Genomic DNA, 20,397 nt, shown 5'->3' on the forward strand with positions numbered 1-20,397 from the left:
GGGGGCGGCCCGGGGGCCCCGCTTCCCGACAGAGCGAGACGGGCGTGGGGCGGGGAGGGCGGACGAGAACGCAGGGAGAGAGAGAGAGAGAGACGCTCGGAGCTGCCCCGAGCCACAGAGAACGCCTGGGCCGGGGGCGACCGCATCTCGAAGGCATCCTGGTCCCAGGCTGGGTGCTGGGTCCGGGTCCCCGCGTTGTAAACTGTGAACCCGGAGTTCCGCGGCCGCGGCGGGGACTCCCCGACGGACGCCGGCCCCGCGGCAGAGCGAGCGCGGGCCGAACGATGCTTGGACAGTCACACGGATCGCCGCGATGACGCGATGGAGGGACCGCCCGCCCGGCCCAGCGCACCTGAGCCGACTCCCCAAAACCTACCGGCCGCACCTGGGACGGTCCCCCCCTCTTCCCGGCCGGGACCCAGCACCTCCTGTCCTGCGGTCCGTCCGTCCGTCCGCCCGCCCGTCCGTCCATCCATGGAGGAATCTGTGCCAAGGACTCGGCCACACCCGCCGGCCGCTGCCCCAAACCCTGGCAGCGCTCATTCCGGACGTCCCTGTCTGAGACCTGCCCACGGCCCGTGAGAACCGGCTACGCACGTGCCGGCTTGCCGTGTCCCCCGTGTTCTGGCGTGTTCGGTCCTGTGCTCACCACGTTCCCAACCAAGGAGAGAAGGAAGAAAAAGCAGGCGGCCTCCGTGTCTCTCTCCTGCCCCGGTGGGCGCGTGAGGGACCAGGGCGGGGAGTGGCTACAACGTTTCAACGCGGCGGCTACTGTTACTGCGACGCGGCTTCGGCAGCCGTCGGGTTTCGTGTAAAAAAAAAAAAAAATTCTGGCCCAAAGGCTCGTCGTCCGCCTACCTCCGTCTGTCGGCGCGTCCACGCTCGCGGTCCACCCGGAAATTAAACTCGCCGCCCGTCCCGCCCGGGGTGGGGTGCCTCCTCGTTGCCGGCATGTCAGACGGACGGGAGCGTGGACAGCTGGGCACGCGGGGGAGGCAGGACGAGCCGACAAAGGGACCGAGCCCCGAACGGAGACGGGATTTTTTATTTTTTTTTTTTACCTGTGGCTGGAACGCTGTTGGAGGGATTTCGATCTCCCCGAAAAGGAGAGGAAGAGGGGGGGGTTGCTGACCCTCGGAGTCACAGACCAAAGTTTGCAGAACCGATATTGGCGGGGGGCGGGGCGGGGGGGGGACCGGAGACGTGCCGGGCGAGCGCGCCCCGACCTCGCCATCCGTGTTCCCCACACGCAATGCCACGGGTCCGTCTGAACGCCTTGCCTTATCTCCCGACGCTGAGAGGTTAGCCGTGCGGCTGCGGGTCCCCGTGAGAATAAAGTGTGACCACGTGCACGTCCCGGAACGTACAGTGTTTACATTCTTCAGGTCCTGTGTTGGGGGCGGGGGCGGGGCGGGCAGTACTTCCCTCGATCGGTCAATATTCATCACCTCGTGTCGTGAGACGCTAAAATCAGAGAACGGGGGCCTCGCGGGAACGTGTTTTCATTTTATTTTTTTATTTTTTTTTGAGAAGATCGGCGGCACAATCACGTGTAGAAAGTGTAAAGAGAAAATAATAATAAAAATGAAAGTATCTCCTAGTCCTTCCTTCTCCCCACCCCGCCCGCCCCCATGAATGTGTCTGGCTTTGGAAAAGGCTTATTTATATTGTATATCCTGGTGTCTCGACGGTCGACGATGATGATGATGCTAATTTATTGCCCCTCCGTTCCCCCTCTGTGCACACGCTACAGCCCATGTACCTGTCCTCGCATGTCTTCACGTCAGTGGCACGGACGTCAGGGACAGAGAAGGGTCGTGACGAACTGAGAACCATTCCCCTGATTAAACGTCTGCGAATCTCCACCGCGGTTTCTGTCCGTTTCTTTCCGCGGCGACGGCCTGGCACGCGCCGCGGCCCGGGCCTCCCCTGCGTTTGCGGGCGGGCGGGACAGGGCGGGGGTCCCCGCCTGCGTGTGCCCTCCCGCCGTGGCGGGCCGCAGACCGGGGACACGCGTGGCGGCGTGCGTGGGCGCGAAGCGGGTTCCCTTATCACTGTCCCGAGTCCCTCGCGTGCTCGGCCACGTGAAGGGGTGCCCGCGGCTCCGAGCAGGGTCTCGGCCCTGACAGGAGCCGGCCCGAGCCCCCATCCGGAGCGTGAGCTTCGCTGGAGGCAGCACGGCTCTCGGGTCAAACCCAAGGTGGGTAGCTCAGTGGGTAGAGCGTCGGCCTGCGCCCTGAAGGGTCCCGGTTCGATTCCTGGTCAGGGCACAGGCCCGGGTTGTGGGCTCCATCCCCAGTGGGGGGCGTGCAGGAGGCAGCCGATCCGTGATTCTCTCTCATCGTGGATGTTTCCCTCTCTCCCTCTCCCTTCCTGAAGTCAATTTTTAAAAATATATATATACTTATTGATTTTTTACAGGGAGGAAGGGAGAGGGAGAGAGAGTTAGAAACATCGATGAGAGAGAAACATCGATCAGCTGCCTCCTGCACGCCCCCTACTGGGGATGTGCCCGCAGCCAAGGTACATGCCCTTGACCGGAATCGAACCCGGGACCCTTCAGTCCGCAGGCCGACGACGCTCTATCCACTGAGCCACACCGGTGAGGGCCCTGAAGTCAATTTAAAAAAATAAAAACCAAGTCGGCGAGAAGCCCCGTGCAGAGGCGTGGTGTCCACAGTGAATGAAGTTTCCATCTCAGAACCGGGAGACCAATGGGGGAGGTTAGGAGATGGGGGGGGGTTGTTATTTGGAGGGTCTTGAACATTGCAAAAAAGATACATGTGTTGTGTTTTTTTTTTTCCTTAGAGTATGTTTTTATTGATTTTAGAGAGGAAGGGGGAGAGAGAGAGAAACATCCATGATGAGAGAGAATCATGGACCGGCTGCCTCCTGCACGCCCCACACTGGGGATGGAGCCTGCAACCCGGGCATGTGCCCTGACCGGGAATCGAACCCTGACCTCCTGGTTCACAGGTCGACGCTCCACCACGGATCCACGCCGGCCGCCTGGGTGGGCGTTAGCCAATTTAGATGGTGAGCTAGCGATCCTCTTCTGAAGTTTACAGGGAATCGCCTCTAAAAATAAAACTCTCCCAAAACAGAAATTAATACACAGATGGGGGTGCTGCTTACGAAGGCCTCGAAGGCTGAACAGCGGCCCCCCGGGGGGCAGGCGCACAGGGAAGGGGAGACACAGACGACAAGGCCTGGGCAGCAGGCCTGGAAGGATTTTTAAAAAGGGGCGGGGGGAGGGGGGCGATGTTACCCAGAAAACAGAAAAGGTCTGTGAGACCAGGCACCATCAGAAGGGTCCTCCCCACCCCCCCTAAGCGGCACCGTACCCCCTCATTCTGTGCAAAACTGTGGCCAAATAAGGCCTGGGGATGGGTGTGGGTGTGTTGGGGGTGGGGGGTGATGGCGGGTTTATCTGTGCACACACGGTTTCAGCTCCCGAAGGAAGCAACCTCGGAACTTCCTGCCTTTCTCTCGCGGCGCGGGGACCGCTCTGATGGCGGGGGGGGGGGGGGGGGGGGGGTGTCGGAATCAGGGGCTTTCCACCAGCCCTGATTTACGGCCCGCGGGGGTGCCCGCGTCCTGTTTTCCCGGCGGCAGGAAGCGGCCGATACAGCCCGCCGCTCAGCAGCGCCTCCGGCAGCCGCGAGGGTCCGGGGAGGGCCCCGCGCGGACCTGGGACACGCGTGTGGGTCCGTGTGTGCACACAATCCAGCATCATTGCGGGGAGATAGGCCAACCGAAAGCCCGCTTGGTGGTGGTGGTGGTTAACCCTCACCGGAGGGATTTTCCCCACGGACTTTTTTTTAAAATATATTTTTATGGATTTCAGAGAGGAAGGGAGATAGAGAGAGAAACATCCACGATGAGAGAATCGTGGATCGGCCGCCTCCTGCACGCCCCCTACTGGGGATCGAGCCCCAAACCAGGGCCTGTGCCCTGACCGGGAATCGAACCCTGACCTCCTGATTCATGGGCTGATGCTCAACCACTGAGCCACACCGGCCAGGCGCCCTTTTTATTTTATTTTTTTTTTTGAGAGAGAGAGAGTGGGAGGGAGGGGAAGAGAGAGAGAGAAACATCGACGTGAGAGAGACACATCGACTGGTGGCCTCGCGCGTGCACCCCTAGTGGAGCCGGGGATCCAGCCCACAACCCAGGTACGTGCCCTTGACCGGAATCGAACCCGGGACCCTTCATTCCTCGGGCCGCCGCTCTATCCCCTGAGCCACGCCGGCCGGGCAGGACGAGCGTTTTCACCAGATCCCCAGGGGATCACACGCCCCCGGGTTGGCAAAGCCCCGCCGGGGATCACAGAGAGCCACACAATTCCGTTCCTTTTGGAATAAACTCCGTGACTCCGATGGTAACCCTTTTTCTGAAAGAATGTTCTACAGTTGCTACCTCGTTTGTAAAAAAAATTTTTTAAGTGTTTAGGGCAGGGCCCTAGGCCAGTGGTCGGCAAACTCATTCGTCCGCAGAGCCAAACATCAACAGCACAACGATTGACATTTCTTTGGAGAGCCACATTTTTTAAACTTAAACTTCTTCTAACGCCACGTCTTCCACATAGACTCGCCCAGGCCGTGGTGTTTTGTGGGAGAGCCACACTCCAGGGGCCCAAGAGCCGCACGTGGCTCGCGAGCCGCCGTTTGCCGACCACGGCCCTGGGCGGTCCGGGGAGTCTCCTGCTCCAACAGCGTTTGGACAGGACAGACCCAGGGACGCCCCTGCCCCAGCCTCCGCCCCCCCCCCGCCCCCGCGTCTCTTCCATCTCCACCTTCACACCCCCCTCCTAGACCCCCCAACACGCCGGCTTCCGTTCTGCCGAACAGCCACGACTCCCAAGTCCGTCAGAATCACCCCACCGCCGAGGTGGCGGCCCCGGCCCCCCGCCTACCTCTCGCTGGGCTTCTGTTCCGACCTTGACCGTGTGGCTCGGGAGGGCGGGGGCCACCTCTCCCGCGAGCTGGCGGAGAAGCAGCGTGAGGGCCCGGCGTCTGAGAGATGCGAAGCCAGCGCGGTGGCGGCCGGCTCTCCCAGGACGTGCCGAGGCCTGCCGGGGTGAGTGGGCAAAACTCAGGGCCACGGAAGCAGCCCCGGACCTGGCCCTGGCCCTGGCCTTGGCCTTGGCCTTGGCCTTGGCCTTGGCCTTGGCGAGGAGCCTGACCCAGGCCCTTGGTCGCTGCAGGCCCAGGTTCTGCCCACGCAGACCCTCACCCCCGTGGCTTCCTGCCGGTGAGACTCATGAGGAAGATGGGCCACACCTGCCTCCCCTCCCCCCAGGCGGCCCCCAGGCTGGGCTGGGCCAGTATCTCCTCCAAGGCGCCCCCTCAAGCACAACCAGGAGCCTGTGGGGCCCAGAGGTCTTTGGGGGGCCCTTCTGCACCCCCTGGTGTCTGGCGTTTACCCGAGCCTCTCCCCAAAACTACTAGCCAATCTTTAAAAAAAAAAAAAAAAAAAAAAAACAGCCGTCGCCGGTGTGGCTCAGTGGATAGAGAGTCCGTCTGTGGACTGAAGGGTCCCGGGTTCGATTCCAGCCAAGGGCACAGGCCCGGGTTGCGGGATCGATCCTCCCCAGTGGGGGGCGTGCAGGAGGCAGCCAATCCATGATTCTCTCTTGTCATTGATTTTCCATCTCTCTCCCCCTCTCCCTTCCTCTCTGAAATCAATAAAAAATAAATTTTAAAAAAATCATAGTTTTATAGATTTCAGAGAGGAAGGGACAGGGAGAGACAGAAACATCAATGAGGAGAGAGAATCATGGATCGGCTGCCTCCTGCACGCCCCCTACTGGGGAATCAAGCCCGAAACCCAGGCACGTGCCCTTGACCGGAATCGAACCCGGGACCTTTCAGCCCGCAGGCTGACGCTCTATCCACTGAGCCACACCGGCTAGGGCCACTAGGCACTCTTTTAACTGCCCTGAATCCCTTGCAAATGCATTGGACCGAATGAAACAATGAAGCTTTTTGCAGGAAAAAAAAAAAAGCTTTCACTGACACTCTAGTCTGCACGGTTAAGGAGCCATTTACACTGAAGAATACAATGTATCATCTACATCTGATACAACGGCTCATACTGGCTCTTTGGGGACCCGGGGGGCGGGGGGGGGGCGTGCTGGGTGACATGGGAGGTCCCTCTTAAAATCCACTCAAGGAGGAGGTCACGGAGGGAGAGCCGTCCCAGCGGAGAGCCGTCAGGGGCACCGACAGCCCCGATCGCCCATAAATCCCCCGTAACGGCCGACGGTTCGGGGTGACTGGAATCGAGTGCCTGCGGGGAGGGTGGGCGGGAGGTGGGCGCAGCGGGCACCGAGGTGAGGGGGGGGCGGGGGTGTGGGTCCGGCTGGGCTGTGGTGGAGCTCACGCCTGCCCGGGGCCGCGGGGTGAGGGGAAGGACGGAGGGACGGGGTGCCCTCTCGCTGATTCGGGGCCTGAGCCCTGCACCGTCCGCCCGGCCAGCTGCTCTGAGCTCCAGAGCGCGGATGCTTGCCCGGTAGACGACGTGGAATAAATGAACGCGCCCGCGGTCCGCAAGACGGCCGTCTCCCCGGTGCTGGGAATAAGGCCTCCCCTCTGAGGAGGTGAGTGTGTGTACCCCGACCCCGTCCGCGGGCTGCACAGCGGAACTGTGAGGGCGCCGTTCCCAAAGGCCTCTGCCCCGGGGGGTCCCCACCTGCAGGCGGACCAGGGCGCTCAGGGCGCCGGGGACGATGCCCTTGCCTGCCTTGCCCGCGGCGAGGCCACAGGTGTGCGCGCCCGTGTCCCCACGGAGCACGAGAGCATCAGCCGCAGACCACCGCCGACTCGGGTCCCGCTGCTCCGAGGAAACCCTGCCCCCCCTGTGCTGTCCATGGCGTCCCTCAGACCTTCCGTGGGAGGCGAGCCTGAGCCCTCCGACCGCACACGCGGAGGAGAGAAAGGAGGGAAGGAAAATGCACCAGCAAGGCGTCCTCGCCCCGAGGCCGTGGGATCCGCCTGGGAAGCCGGAGCGGCCTGGGGACCACAGGCCGGGCGGGGGGCGGAGGGAGGGCGTCCGTCAGACAAGAGGCCTGGCCCCCCTGGCTCTCCTCCGCCAGGCGAGAGTCGGACGCGGGAAGTCGATGTAGGCGTCTCGCTGATGGAGTAATCAGACCTGAGCGCGGGGGCCACAAGCACGTTGGAACCAGGAAGACCCGCTGCCCCGAGCGTGCCGCTTCCCCGGCGCCGGGGCCGCCTTCCTCTTCCCAACGGCACTGAGATTTGGGGAGGAGGAGGGGGAGGAGGAGGGGGAGGAGGAGGAGGAGGAGGAGGAGGAGCAGCAAAGCGGCTACAGGAGCAGAGCCCACACTTGCCCGTTTCTTAACCTCCCGATGGATACATTGTATCAGTTCATCCGATACATTGTATCCGTTCGTCTGATACATTGTATCCGTTCGTCTGATACATTGTATCCGTCCGTCTGACACATTGTGTCATTCATCTGATACATTGTGTCTGTTCATCTGATACATTGTATCCGTTTCGTCCGATCCGTTCGTCTGATGCGTTGTATCCGTTCTTCTGATACGTTGTGTCCGTTCGTCTGATACATTGTATCCCGTTCATCTGATACATTGTGTCCGTTCGTCTGATACATTGTATCCGTTCGTTGGACCTGCTGCCCAGGACACTGCAATGAGCCAGAGAAGAGCTATTCTCTACCATTTTATTTTTATTTTTATTTTAGAGGAAGGGAGAAAGAAAGAGAGAGAGAGAGAGAGAGAGAGAGAGAGAGAGAGAAAGAGAGAGAGAGAGAAATCAGTGATGAGAATCATTGATTGGCTGCCTCCTGCACACACACACACACACACACACATCCTGGGGATCGAGCCCACAACCAGGCCATGTGCCCTGACTGGGAATTGAACCAGTGACCTCCTGGTTCACAGGTCAACGCTCAACTACTGAGCCTCACCAGCCGGGCTAGTCTCTACCCATTTTACAGAGAAGGAAACTGAGGCCCAGAGACAAGAAATGTGCATCAGCCCGGCCGGCGTGGCTCAGGGGTTGAGCATCGACCTCTGAACCAGGAGGTCAGGGTTCGATTCCCGGTCAAGGGCACAGGCCCGGGTTGCAGGCTTAATCCCCCGTGTGGGGCGTGCAGGAGGCAGCCGGTCCATGATGCTCTCTCATCACGGATGTTTCTATCTCTCCCTCTCCCTTCCTCTCTGAAATCAATAAAAATATTTATTTTTTAAAGTAAAATAAGAGGTCCCAATTTGCCATTATTTTTCACACACAAAAAAAAAAAAGTCAACTTCTGAAAGCAAGAGCATTTCTATTAGCATTTAATCAAACCAGCTCCTTCCAAGTGGCGTTTCGCAGAAACCAAAGGTACAATCCGCTGACGGAGACACGGTTCCTTAGCACCGAACTTGGACACAAAAGGCTGTAAAACGGGAGGATTTCCCCCGATCGGCTCCACTTCCCTCCGCCCACTCAGCAGTCACGAACTTCCAAGTATCAGGACACAGTGTTCAGCGTCCCCGAAACAAAGCCTGGAATCGAAAGGGAGGGGAAATAAAATAAAATAAAATAAAACGACTCTCGGAAAACAAAACCAGCGGCTCCGGGCCCGCCCCCGGGTCCCCAGCTGAACTGAACATTTGGCTGAAAAAGGAGCAATTTGAGGCCGCGGACGGCAGGCTTTTCTATTAATTACGGTATTTAAAACACACGCCCCCCCCCCCATCTCTCTCTTCTATATTTGAAGCTTCCTTTATTATTATTGTTTTTTGCTCCCTAATGTGGATGACGTGAAAGCGTGTAGCTTAAACATGAAATTGCCATTGATTCTTGTTTTGTTCAATCGTTTTCTTCAAAGCCTTGTGTCTTTTTCATCAATCAGAAAATTATATCAATAATTTTAAAAAATTTTTATTGACCGATTTGAGAAAGAGGAGAAACATCGCTTTGTTGTTCCACTCATTCATGCATTCGTTGGTTGCTTCTTGTATGCACCCTGACCAGGGATCGAACCCACAACTGTGGCGTACCAGGACGATGCTCTCACCCACGGAGCCACCTGGGCAGGGACTATATTGGTAATTTTATAGCTGATAGGGTATCACGGCTTTCTTTTTTTTTTTTAAACACAGAGTTAAAGACAAGAGGACCCATACGTCTCTAAGTGAAAAGGATGAAGAAGTCGTATTCCTTTAGTGAGAAAAACTCCAAAGTGATCGATCAGCACCCAGAGCAATATGCAAATACGATACCACTTGTGAAAAAATAAATTTAAAAAAAAGGAAAGATGAGCCCGGCTGGTGTGGCTCCGTGACTGAGCATTGACCCCATGAACCAAGAGGTCACGGTTCGACTCCCAGTCAGGACACATGCCCGGGTTGCAGGCTCCATCCCCAGTAGGGGGCGTGCAGGAGACAGCCGATGGATGATTCTCATCATTGATGTTTCTCTTTCTCTCTCCCTTCCTCTCTGAAATCAATAAAAACATATTTTAAAAAGAGAAAGGTGATGGATGGATCCATAGATACATAGATGGATACATAGATACATAGATGGCTATATAGATAGATACATAGATGGATACATAGATGGCTACATAGATAGATACATAGATGGATACATAGATACATAGATGGATATATAGATACATAGATAGATACATAGATGGGTACATAGATAGATACATAGATACATAGATGGATATATAGATACATCGATGGATACATAGATGATACATAGATGGATACATAGATACATCAATGGATACATAGATACATAGATACATGGATGGATACATGGATACATAGATGATTCATAGATGAACACATAGGTGGATACATAGATGGATACACAGGTAGATACATAGGTGGATACATAGATACATAAGTGTTTACATAAATACATAGATATTTGTATACAGATGCTCATAGAGTCCCAAAAAACCCTAAATAGAACCATTGTAAGTTGGGAAGCATCTGTAGAGAGCGACGTCCCGAACGCTGTCATTCGGGTCCCTTTCGGGCTCCGGACTCGGGGGGAGGGGATGAGGAGGTGACCGCTCCTTCCAGACGCCGGCGGAAGGGAACACGGCCGGCCCCGGGAAGATGCCCGCCCTTCTCTCCCGACAGGGGCCACACCGCGGGCCGGCTTGGTGGCCAGGAGCTGGGCCCCCCCCCCCCTCACTGCCTGCCCGGCTCCTCCAGCCCCTCGCGCATCTGGGGAGAGTCCAGGCGGGCGGAGAGGCCCCCGTCCCCGGCCACACCCACCACAGAGCCCGGCCCGGCCCGGCCTGCCACGGAGACTGACAGCCCCAGCGAGGCGCCCGGCGGGCGGCGGGCCGGGGTCATCGGCAGCGGCCGAGAGGCAGCTGTCAGCTCCGAACACGCCCCGTCACGTCACCCGCGGAGTGACAGGCCGGCTGTGACCCGCGGCGGCTGCGGCGTGGAGCGGCTCCCGGCCGCGTCTGCCTGTCAGGGCCCGGGCGCCCCTGGGGACTCGGGGCGCAGACGTGTGTCAGAATCGGGCCTTCTGGTCTCACTCAGCGGAGAGGCAGGTGCCCGGTGAGGGAACCGGAACCTCGAAAGAAAAACGCCGCGGGGCCCGACCCGTGGACAGAGTGTCAGCCACGGACTGAGGGGTCCCGGGTTCGACTCCAGTGCAGGCTCCATCCCCAGAGGGGCCCGTGGGGGAGGCCCCGATCCATGTGTCTCCCTCACATCGAGGTTTCTCTCTGTCTCTCCCCCTCCCTCCCCCTCTCTCTCATCCTCCTGGATGATTTCTTCCATTGATTTTCTAGAGAGAGAGAGAGAGACATCAATGCGAGAGAGACACATCGATTGGTTGCCTCCTGCCCGCCCCGCGCCCCCCCCCCCCGCCCCCAGACCAGGGCCAGGGATCGAGCCTACAACCGAGGCACGTGCCCTTGGCCGGAATCGAACCTGGGACCCTTCAGTCTACGAGCTGGCGCTCTACCCACTGAGCCACACTGGCTCGGGCCCTCCCACCCTCTCTGAAAATCAACAGAAAACTATCCTCTGTGCTTGGCGTGACGGCCGAGTGGGCAGAGCCTGTAGCCCTGCGTGGGCTGGGCCTGCCGGCCGAGCCCCCCTCAGTCCGCCTCCCCCACTTCCGGCCCTTCATTTGGGGGATAGCGTACACGTCTCGCTCCACGAGAACAGAGATGGTTCCCAACCCGGGTGACCGCGGCGTCCCCAACACGCAGCCCAGGGACGGGGCCGGGCCACCGTGGGGCCATCCGTTCCCGGTGAACCCCGAACTCGGGGGCCGGCCAAATGCGTCTCGTCTTCTCCTCGCCCCAGGGGGTCCCTGCAGTGGGGGAACGGCCTGGTGCTGGGGGACCCCCCCCCCCACGCACACAGGATCGCTTCTGTGGGTTCCCGCCTCGGAGAAGCTCAGCTGTGTTCGGGGGCCGAGACCACGTGCCATGCCCCGGCGCGGACACACAGGTCCCTGTGTGTGGGTCCCCCCGATCGGCAGTGTGGGGGGAATCCATCACGAGGCGGCCGGCGCCGTGACGACGGGGGACGGCCATACATCACCAGGGCCGCGGCCGGAGGGGATCGGCGGCCCCATCCATCGTCGGGGTGCCAGGGCTCCGTGACGGATTGCCCCGAAACGCAGCCACAGCCCCAGGATCAAGGGCCGTTCTGTGTGTGTGAGACGCACCCGGGCCCGTACGACGGTGAGTCCCCACAGGAAGCGTGTGTCTGCGGGGAAGGCGGGGCCGCGGGTCCCAGAAACAGCGAGGAGGTTCCCGGGTGCCCCCTCCCCGAGGTGCGCCCCCAGGGGACTCACCAAATCGCAGGAGGCGCGGCCTCGGCTGAGCCAGGACCCTGTGAGTTTCCCGGGTCGGGGGAGGCCGCGGCGCCCTTACAGAGCCGCCTCCCGGCGGGGGTTCCGGCGTTTTCCAGACAAATTCCCGGGAGCCCGCCGGGATCGGGGAGAAAAGCCCTCAGGAGACGCCCGGGTGCGCCGGCTTCATGTGCCTGACACCTGGGCCTCCTGCAGCTCTGCCATGTGGTCATATGAGTGTGTGCACATGTGTGTGTGCGTGTGTGCATATATGTGCATGTGTGTGCGCAAGATGAAGGTTCTCCAATACATCAGAGGGATTTAAATCGAACTCTCAACGCCTCTATTTGAAGCACAATGAGAATCGGCCAAACAAAAAGCAAAAAGAGAGGGAGAGAGAGAGAAAGAAAGAGAGAGAGAGGATGGCATGATTGCACCGATGGCAACAATAACTGAATCAATAACAACCTCTAGTCCAGACCCTCGTGGAGAATCCCACCGTCTAACAGGTTCCTGCCCTTGGGAACGGGCTGCGTGCACACACACATGCACACACACATCACACACATCACACACACACATACAATACACCACACACACCACACATACACCACACACACATACAATACACCACACACACCACACATACACCACACACACATACAATACACCACACACACCACACATACACCACACACACATACAATACACCACACACACCACACATACACCATACACACACACACACACATCACACACATCACACACACATACAATACACCACACACACCATACACACACAGACACACCCCATACCCCACACCCCACACACACCCCATACCCACACACACACACACACACACGCACCCCAACCCCCCACCCACCCCCACCCCCGCCCCACCTTCCTTCCGGAGGCTGCTCGCGCCTCGGAGACCGAGATAAGCTGCTGATGAAAGCGCCGGGATCGGTTGCGGCAAATGAAGCCACGCCAGGGCCCAGCACAGCGTTCTCTCCCATCCCCGAGGTCCTGTCTCCCTCCCGCTCCCTTCCTCTCTGAAATCCATGGAAATAGGTGGTTTTTTAAAAAAAAAAAAGAGAGAGAGAGAGAGCAAACCAGACGCGGAAGGCAGCGCTCCTTACTGACCCCGGGGCTCCGTCCGGGCGGGAACTGGGAATTGGAAAACGGTCATTTGGACACAGGAGCCCCCCCGCCACGCCCCGCCCCAGAGGAAGACGTTCAGACGCTGAGACGCTGAGCCCGGAGCCGCTTCAGGCTGCGTTCTGTCTGTGCCACGTGGCCTCCAGGCCATGTTGTTTCTGAGTTTCAGAGACGCATCTGTGCCTGAGTGCAGGTGACCAGCCTGTTCACGAAGGTGATTCCACAGGGTACGTATACATACATCGAATCGACACATTGTATACATACATCGAATCGATACATTGCATACATACATCGAATCGATACATTGTATACATGCATTGAATCGATACATTGTATACATGCATCGAATCGATACATTGTATGCATACATCGGATCGATACATTGTATACCTGAAGCATATCGAATTGATACATTGTATACATACATCGAATCGATAAATTTTATACATACATCGAATCGACACATTGTATACATACATCGAATCGACACATTGTATACATACATCGAATCGATACATTGCATACATACATCGAATCGATACATTGTATACATGCATCGAATCGATACATTGTATACATGCATCGAATCGATACATTGTATGCATACATCGGATCGATACATTGTATACCTGAAGCATATCGAATCGATACATTGTATACATACATCGAATCGATAAATTTTATACATACATCGAATCGATACATTGTATACATACATTGAATCGATACATTGTATACCTGAAGCGAATACAATGTTACACGCCCAAGCCACCTCGGTTTCAAAGCTGGACCTGTGGCCCGGTCGGCCGGCGTGACTCGGTGGTTGAGCGTTGACTTACGAACCAGGAGGTCACGGGTTCGATTCCCGGTCAGGGCGCACGCCCGGGTTGTGGGCTCCATCCCCAGTGTGGGGCCTGCAGGAGGCAGCCGGTCCGTGATTCTCTCTCAGCATTGACCTCTCTCTCCCTCTCTCTCTCTCTCTCTCTCTCTCTCTCTCTCTCCCTTCCTCTTTGAAAACAATAAAAATGTTTGACTTACAGCCTTGAACATATTTAAAAATTACTTTTTTTAAAAAAAAACAAATCTGGCCCAACTGGTGTGGCTCAGGGGTTGAGCATCGACCTATAAACCAGGAGCTCAGGGTTCGATTCCTGGTCAGGGCACAGGCCCGGGCTGCAGGCTTGATTCCCAGTGTGGGGCGTGCAGGAGGCAGCTGATTCATGATCCTCTCTCATCACTGATGTTTCTCTCTCTCTCTCTCTCTCTCTCTCTCTCTCGCTCTCGCTCTCGCTCTCGCTCTAGCTCTCCAGTCCTCTCTGAAACCAATAAAAAGTATATTTTAAAAAAATAAAGGTTCAGTAATTGTTGGTTTTTGTAATTATCACTGTCCTTAGTAAATGAAGGTGGCTGTTACAAAATGCAAATGTCACCCAGTAGAGAACTGGGACTTGGAACTGTTAGCCATGTGGCTCCACGAACAGAAAAAAAAAAAAAAAAAGCAGCCAAAAGACCAGAGCAAAGTCCAAAGCTCAGCTGGCTCCACGCCGGCTCTCGCCGCGCCCCCTCGGTAAGAAATCCCTTTGAATGGTGGGTCTCTGAGCGAGCACGGGAGGGTGTTAACAACATGTTATTGCTTCTCCGGGAGGAATTACATTGTATATCCGCAGGATGGGACCCACCACGCTCAGCTATAATTAGTCCCTGTCCATTAACTAGCGGTTGCTCGGCTTCCTAGTAATTTACCGGCACCCTCAATTACCACGCGGTGCTCCGAGGAGGTGTCGGCCTCGTTCCTACCCCCCTACCCCCCCCGCCCCCCCCCATCTCCGCTGCCTTCCATCTAACTAGATTCCCAGTGTCACCAACCAGGCATGGAGCCATGTCCTGTAGCAAGTTCACGTGGCAACTGAGAAAAGTCCCAAGGCATGTGAACGCCCGTGGATTGAACACGGACACGTCTATCCACGCCTGGGGGGGGCGGGGACACGGGGGTCAGAGATACCGTGAGTTTGTGGGCGACGCTCCATGATGTCACATTGCTGGCAGCCGGGTAGCTTCGGTCGTGACGGCACCGTCGAGCAAGGAAGTGTACGTCCAGCCCTGACCGGTGTGGCTCAGTGGATAGAGCGTCGGCCTGCAGACTGAAGGGTCCCGGGTTCGATTCCGGTCAAGGGCACGTACCTTGGTTGCGGGCACATCCCCAGTAGGGGGCGTGCAGGAGGCAGCTGATCGATGTTTCTAACTATCCCTCTCCCTTCCTCCCTATAAAAAAATCAATAAAAAATATTTAGAAAAAAAAAGAATATGTGTTTATTGATTTGAGAGAGAGGGAGAAAGGGAGAGGGAGAGAGAAACGTCAATGATGAGAGAGAATCATGGATCACCTGCCTCCTGCACGCCCCCACGGGGGATCGAGCCCGCAACCCGGGCGTGTGCCCTGACTGGGAATCGAACCCTGATCTCTCCCTTCCTAAAAAAATTAATAAAAACATTTTTTAAAAAAAAAAAAAAGCAGCCCTTGCTTTTCACCTAAATGTGAATGCCTGCTCCCTGGCCTGTGACGTATTCCACTGCCCCCCCCCCCCCGCCCCGCTCAGAGAGTGGCACACAGTAGGTCTAAACAAACATTTGAGGACTGAACAGCGGTATCACACTCGGGGCTGTCAGAGGGTGAGCAGTGTCAGGTAGATTAGGGCCGAGGTCGGCAAACTCATTGGTCCGCAGAGCCAAATATCAACAGCACAGCGACTGACATTTCTTTGGAGAGCCACATTTTTTAAACGTAAACTTCTTCTAACGCCACTTCTTCAACATAGACTCGCCCAGGCCGTGGTATTTTGTGGAAGAGCCACACTCCAGGGGCCAAAGAGCCGCGTGTGGCTCAAGAGCCGCGGTTTGCCGACCACTGACCGCTCTTAAGATTTGACCTGTGAATACTAATGATTACTTACAGCCTCGAACATAATTAAAAATTACTAAAAAAAAAAAAAAATCTGGCCCAGCTGGTGTGGCTCAGTGGTTGGTTGAGCGTCCACCTAGGAGCCAGGAGGTCAGGGTTCGATTCCCGGTCAGGGCACAGGCCCGGGTTGTGGGCTCCATCCCCAGTGGGGGGCGTGCAGGAGGCAGCCGGTCCATGGTTCTCTCTCCTCATGGATGTTTCTCTCTCTCTCTCCCTCTCTCTCTCTCTCTCTCTCCAGTCTGCCGGAAGCCGGTCATTGTTTGAATAATAGAGAGCTGTGGGCAGGGAATCCGGAGGGCTGGTCAACCTTAATTGCTCTAACGGGTCAGAGCTAATAATCACTAGGTATTGGTAGTTGAAGACGCCCCCACCTGTTAGTCCTAAACTCACGGACTGGCTTTGATTGGCGCTTCCTGCCCGGGGGATAAGGGTGTGTCCTATCATTTCAATCTTAATCAAAGGGATGGAAAAGCCAGAGCGAGGAGTCGTCCTCCCACTGGAGCTGGACTACCTACCGCCGGGCCCCCATTTCCCAAATTAAATCTTTTCTAAAGTCTCTTTTTCACTGGTGTGCGGCCTTCTCCAGACCCCGAACCCTGCACCGGAACCCTGAACCGCACGGGACGTCGAAGGGGCTCCCACACCAGTCCTCTCTGAGATCAATAAAAAATATATAATTTTTATAATCTGTCCACACTGTGAGCGGCGAACCAAATAACTCTCGTAACCGTGCTTAGAACCAGCCATTGAACGAAGCAAAGGACAGCCCTCAGGAAGCCATGAGCTCTGGGGTCCAGGCGGGAGTTATTGGAAGCGAAGATTTCCCCAGGACGAGAGCCAACAGCGTCTTGGCGGCAGCGGGGAAAGTCAAACCCCGCGAGCGCCCGCGCCCGGCCCGCCGGGACAGAGCGTCCAGTCCTTCCGTGGCCACCAGAGGGCCGGCCCGGTTTCACACGCGGTGTGTACAAACACGCGGATGGCCCGGTGCCTGCCCGGGTGCCCAATGCTCGCTGCTCTCTCTTCCACGCGCCGTAAACACAGGACTGAGGCTGTTCATGAACATTTTTTTCTAAGGAAATTTTAAAAAATGGGGGGAAGCGGGGGGGCCTAGGGAGGCAGCCGTGTGCGGTATTCTGAATGTAAATTCAGGGCTGTTGGTAACGGGGACACCTTGGTACCATAAGGATGTTGGAGCCCGGCCGGCGTGGCTCAGGGGGTGCACATCGACCTATGAACCAGGAGGTCACGGGGTCAATTCCGGGTCAAGGGCACAGGCCCAGGTACTGGACTCCATCCCCACTAGGGGGCGTGCAGGAGGCAGCCGATCCATGATTCTCTCGTCATGGATGTTTCTCTCTCTCCCTCTTCCTTCCTCTCTGAAATCAATAAAAATATATTTATTTTAAAAGAAAGAAAGAAAGAAAGAAAGAAAGAAAGAAAGAAAGAAAGAAAGAAAGAAAGAAAGAAAGAAAGAAAGAAGAGAGAGAGAGAAAGTCAACCGAGGTTGGGGGCTGAGACAGACACCTCCAGCGAGGACTTCCCCACAGCAGAGTCTGAATTTGAATTTGACCAGAATCCGACTTGGGACCTGTCAGTCCGCAGGCCGACGCTCTAGCCCCTGAGCCAGACCGGCGAGGGCTAAGGTTGAATCGTTCCAAAAAGCACGAGGCCACGCCGTCGCACACAGACAGGGCCCCTCGGAGACCTGCCTTTGGAGAAACGATTTCGCATTTCACAGGCCCCCAGGGGCCCCAGAAATAAACGCCGCCCCTCCCCAGGTCACGGAAGCCCGGCTCGCAGAACTGTATTTCCTCGGCTCGGAATGTTCTTGTTTTATTTTATTAAATATACTTTTATTGATCTTTAGAGAAAGACGAAGGGAGAGGGTGAGAGAGAGAGAGAAACATCCATGATGAGAGAGAGCCATGGACCGGCTGCCTCCTGCAACGCCCCCCACTGGGGGTGGAGCCCGCAACCCGGGCCTGTGCCCTGACCGGGAATTGAACCCTGACCTCCTGGTTCCTAGGTCGACGCTCCACCCCTGAGCCACGCCGGCCGGGCGGATTCTAACTTTATTATAAAATTCAAATAGGCCCTGACCGGTTTGGCTCAGTGAATAGAGCGTCGGTCGGCCTGCAGACTCAAGGGTCCCGGGTTCGATTCCGGTCAAGGGCATGTACCTTGGCTGCGGGCACATCCCCGGTGGGGGGTGTGCAGGAGGCAGCTGATCGATGTTCCTCTCTCATCGATGTTTCTAACTCCTCTCTCCCTCTCCCTTCCTCTCTGTAAAAAAATCAATAAAAATATATATATAACATAATAATAAAAAATAAAATTCAAACAGGCCTGGGGAAGGCTGACTCTTAAGCAACGGAGCGGCGTGCACATTTGAGTGTGAACCTGTGTCTCTCCCGTCATCTCGGACGAGTGGAGGTGGGGGGGGGGGGGGAGAAGGGATGGAGGAGGGAGAGTCTGGGTGGCAAAGGGGCAGCGAGGCGCGGACCCCCGAGGGTGACGCCGGCGTCGGGCGGGCAGGTCCAGAGGCGTCTCCACGGTGAGCTCCTTCCCCGCCCGGGAGGCCCTGCCGCGTCTCCAAACAGCTGGGCAGGTGCTGGGGGCGGTGAGGCGCAGGGTGACCCCCGGAGGCCCAGGTGTGTTTGACAAAGGTCACCTACCGGACACCGGGTGACGGGACTCGGTGTTGGCATCACCGTCCCGGCTAATGACAGGGTTCCGCCCTGCGCGGGATTCCAGCGGCTTACTGCAGCGAGGAGCAGGGAGGCCCGCGAGGACGGCGCCCCCGGGGCTGCAGAAAACCTGCGGCCGAAGGCGGGCTCCAGGAAGCGGGGCTCGGCAGAGGCATAAACAGGAAGGCAGCCGCGGGCCTGTGGACGGACAGATGGACAGACAGGCGGGCGGGCGGGACGACCCCTCGACAGTGGGCACGGCAGGACCCTGGGCGGGCGCTGACGCCCCCGTTTTGCTGCTGATTCTGTTTTCACATCCGCACTCTCCCCCCCCTCCGCCCCCCGGTTTTTCAAAATCCCAGCCGATCACCCCGGGGCACCTGGGAGCAAAGCCACGCGTCCCAGCGGCCGATCAAACGGCCCGACCCACAGAGAGGCGCTCACGCTGCCCGCCGGGCACCGCGGCGGACGGACCGCTGTGAACACACAGGTATCTGCCCTCCATGAACTTTGGGGGGCAATATACTTTTAATACATTTTTCTTGATTTCAGAGAGGAAGGGAGAGAGAGAGAGAGAGAGAGAGAGAAACAGCCAAGAGGAGGGAGCATCACGGATCGGCTGCCTCCCGCACGCCCTCTAGTGGGGATCGAGTCTGTAACCCGGGCCCATGAGCCCTTGACCAGAATCGAACCCGGGACCCTTCAATCCCCAGGCCAGTGCTCTACCCACTGAGCCACACCGGCCGGGGCCATAGAAATACGTTTCTTGTTTTGTGTTCATGGCCGCTCACGGGTCTGCGTGGAGGGGGAATGAGCGCTCGTCCCTCGCAGCGCGTCCTCGTTGGCGGGAACACGACCGGGAGCCGCCCGCCGAGGTCAGAGGAAGGAGACAGAAACCGCGGGCTTATCACGCGCGGGTGTGGATCCCCGACACGATGGGGCCGACGCCACAGCCTCTGGGAGGAAGAGACGTCGCCAGTCGGTGCCTCGGCGTCCCCGGCGAGGAGCAGGGGGCGCTGGGGGAGGCGGGCGTGCCTGTCCAGGAGGCACGTAACACCCCCTCCCGGCCCCCAAATCCATGACTGCCTCCCTCCAGAGAGGAGGCTCTGTGTCGGGTGTGTGGGGTCTGGGCCCCCGGCTGCAATGCACAACCAACAAAACGGGATTGGGGGCAAGTCCCGTAGAAGGTTTACAGGGGCGCGGCGAGCTGGTCACCGTCCTGAGGGGCGGGGAGCGAGGCCGCAGCTTATCGGAGGCCGGTCCTGCCCGGCCGGCGTGGCTCCGTGGTTGAGCGTCGACCTAGGAACCAGGAGGTCAGGGTTCGATTCCCGGTCAGGGCACAGGCCCGGGTTGTGGGCTCGATCTCCAGTAGGGGGCGTGCAGGAGGCAGCCGATCCATGATTCTCTCTCATCATCGATGATTCTCCCTCTCTCTCTCTCTCTCTCTCTCTCTCCCTCTCTGAAATCAATAAAGTGTTTTTTTAAAAAGGCAGGTCTTTGGCCGGGACAGAGCCGCGGTGACACCGTGTACACTTCGCCGTGAGATCCTGGAAGTCGGCGTAAACACGGGAACAGCCGCGAACGCCCACCGCTCTGTTTGGACCATCCGGACGCCCCATTGTGTTGGGCTCCCGGCTGCCAGCCGCGGGGGGGACAGTGGATCTGTGTTACCTCCTAGCGAAGTGCCCAGGCCCACCCTGGGGACCTCGGGAACGTTCCGGTGTGTGCTGGAACTTTCTGCCAGCGCCGGCCCGGCCCGGCCGCCTGCATCCT

The 20,397-nt window shown here is 57.5% G+C and overlaps 1 long non-coding RNA gene across 1 annotated transcript in view; it reads right to left on the reverse strand.

Moving 5' to 3' along the window:
• Window positions 1–12,990: 12,990 nt before the first annotated feature.
• Window positions 12,991–20,397, reverse strand: part of LOC307094567 — a 20,180-nt gene continuing 12,773 nt past the window's right edge. Inside the window, exons 2-3 of the long non-coding RNA XR_013813098.1 lie at window positions 14,981–15,119; window positions 12,991–13,177 (exon numbers count right to left, since the gene is read on the reverse strand). This is a non-coding gene — a long non-coding RNA (uncharacterized lncRNA). The remainder of the gene's footprint in view (window positions 13,178–14,980; window positions 15,120–20,397) is intronic.

Source organism: Cnephaeus nilssonii (assembly GCF_951640355.1).
Source record: "Cnephaeus nilssonii genome assembly, chromosome: 23".
Classification (NCBI taxonomy): Eukaryota; Metazoa; Chordata; class Mammalia; order Chiroptera; family Vespertilionidae; genus Cnephaeus; species Cnephaeus nilssonii.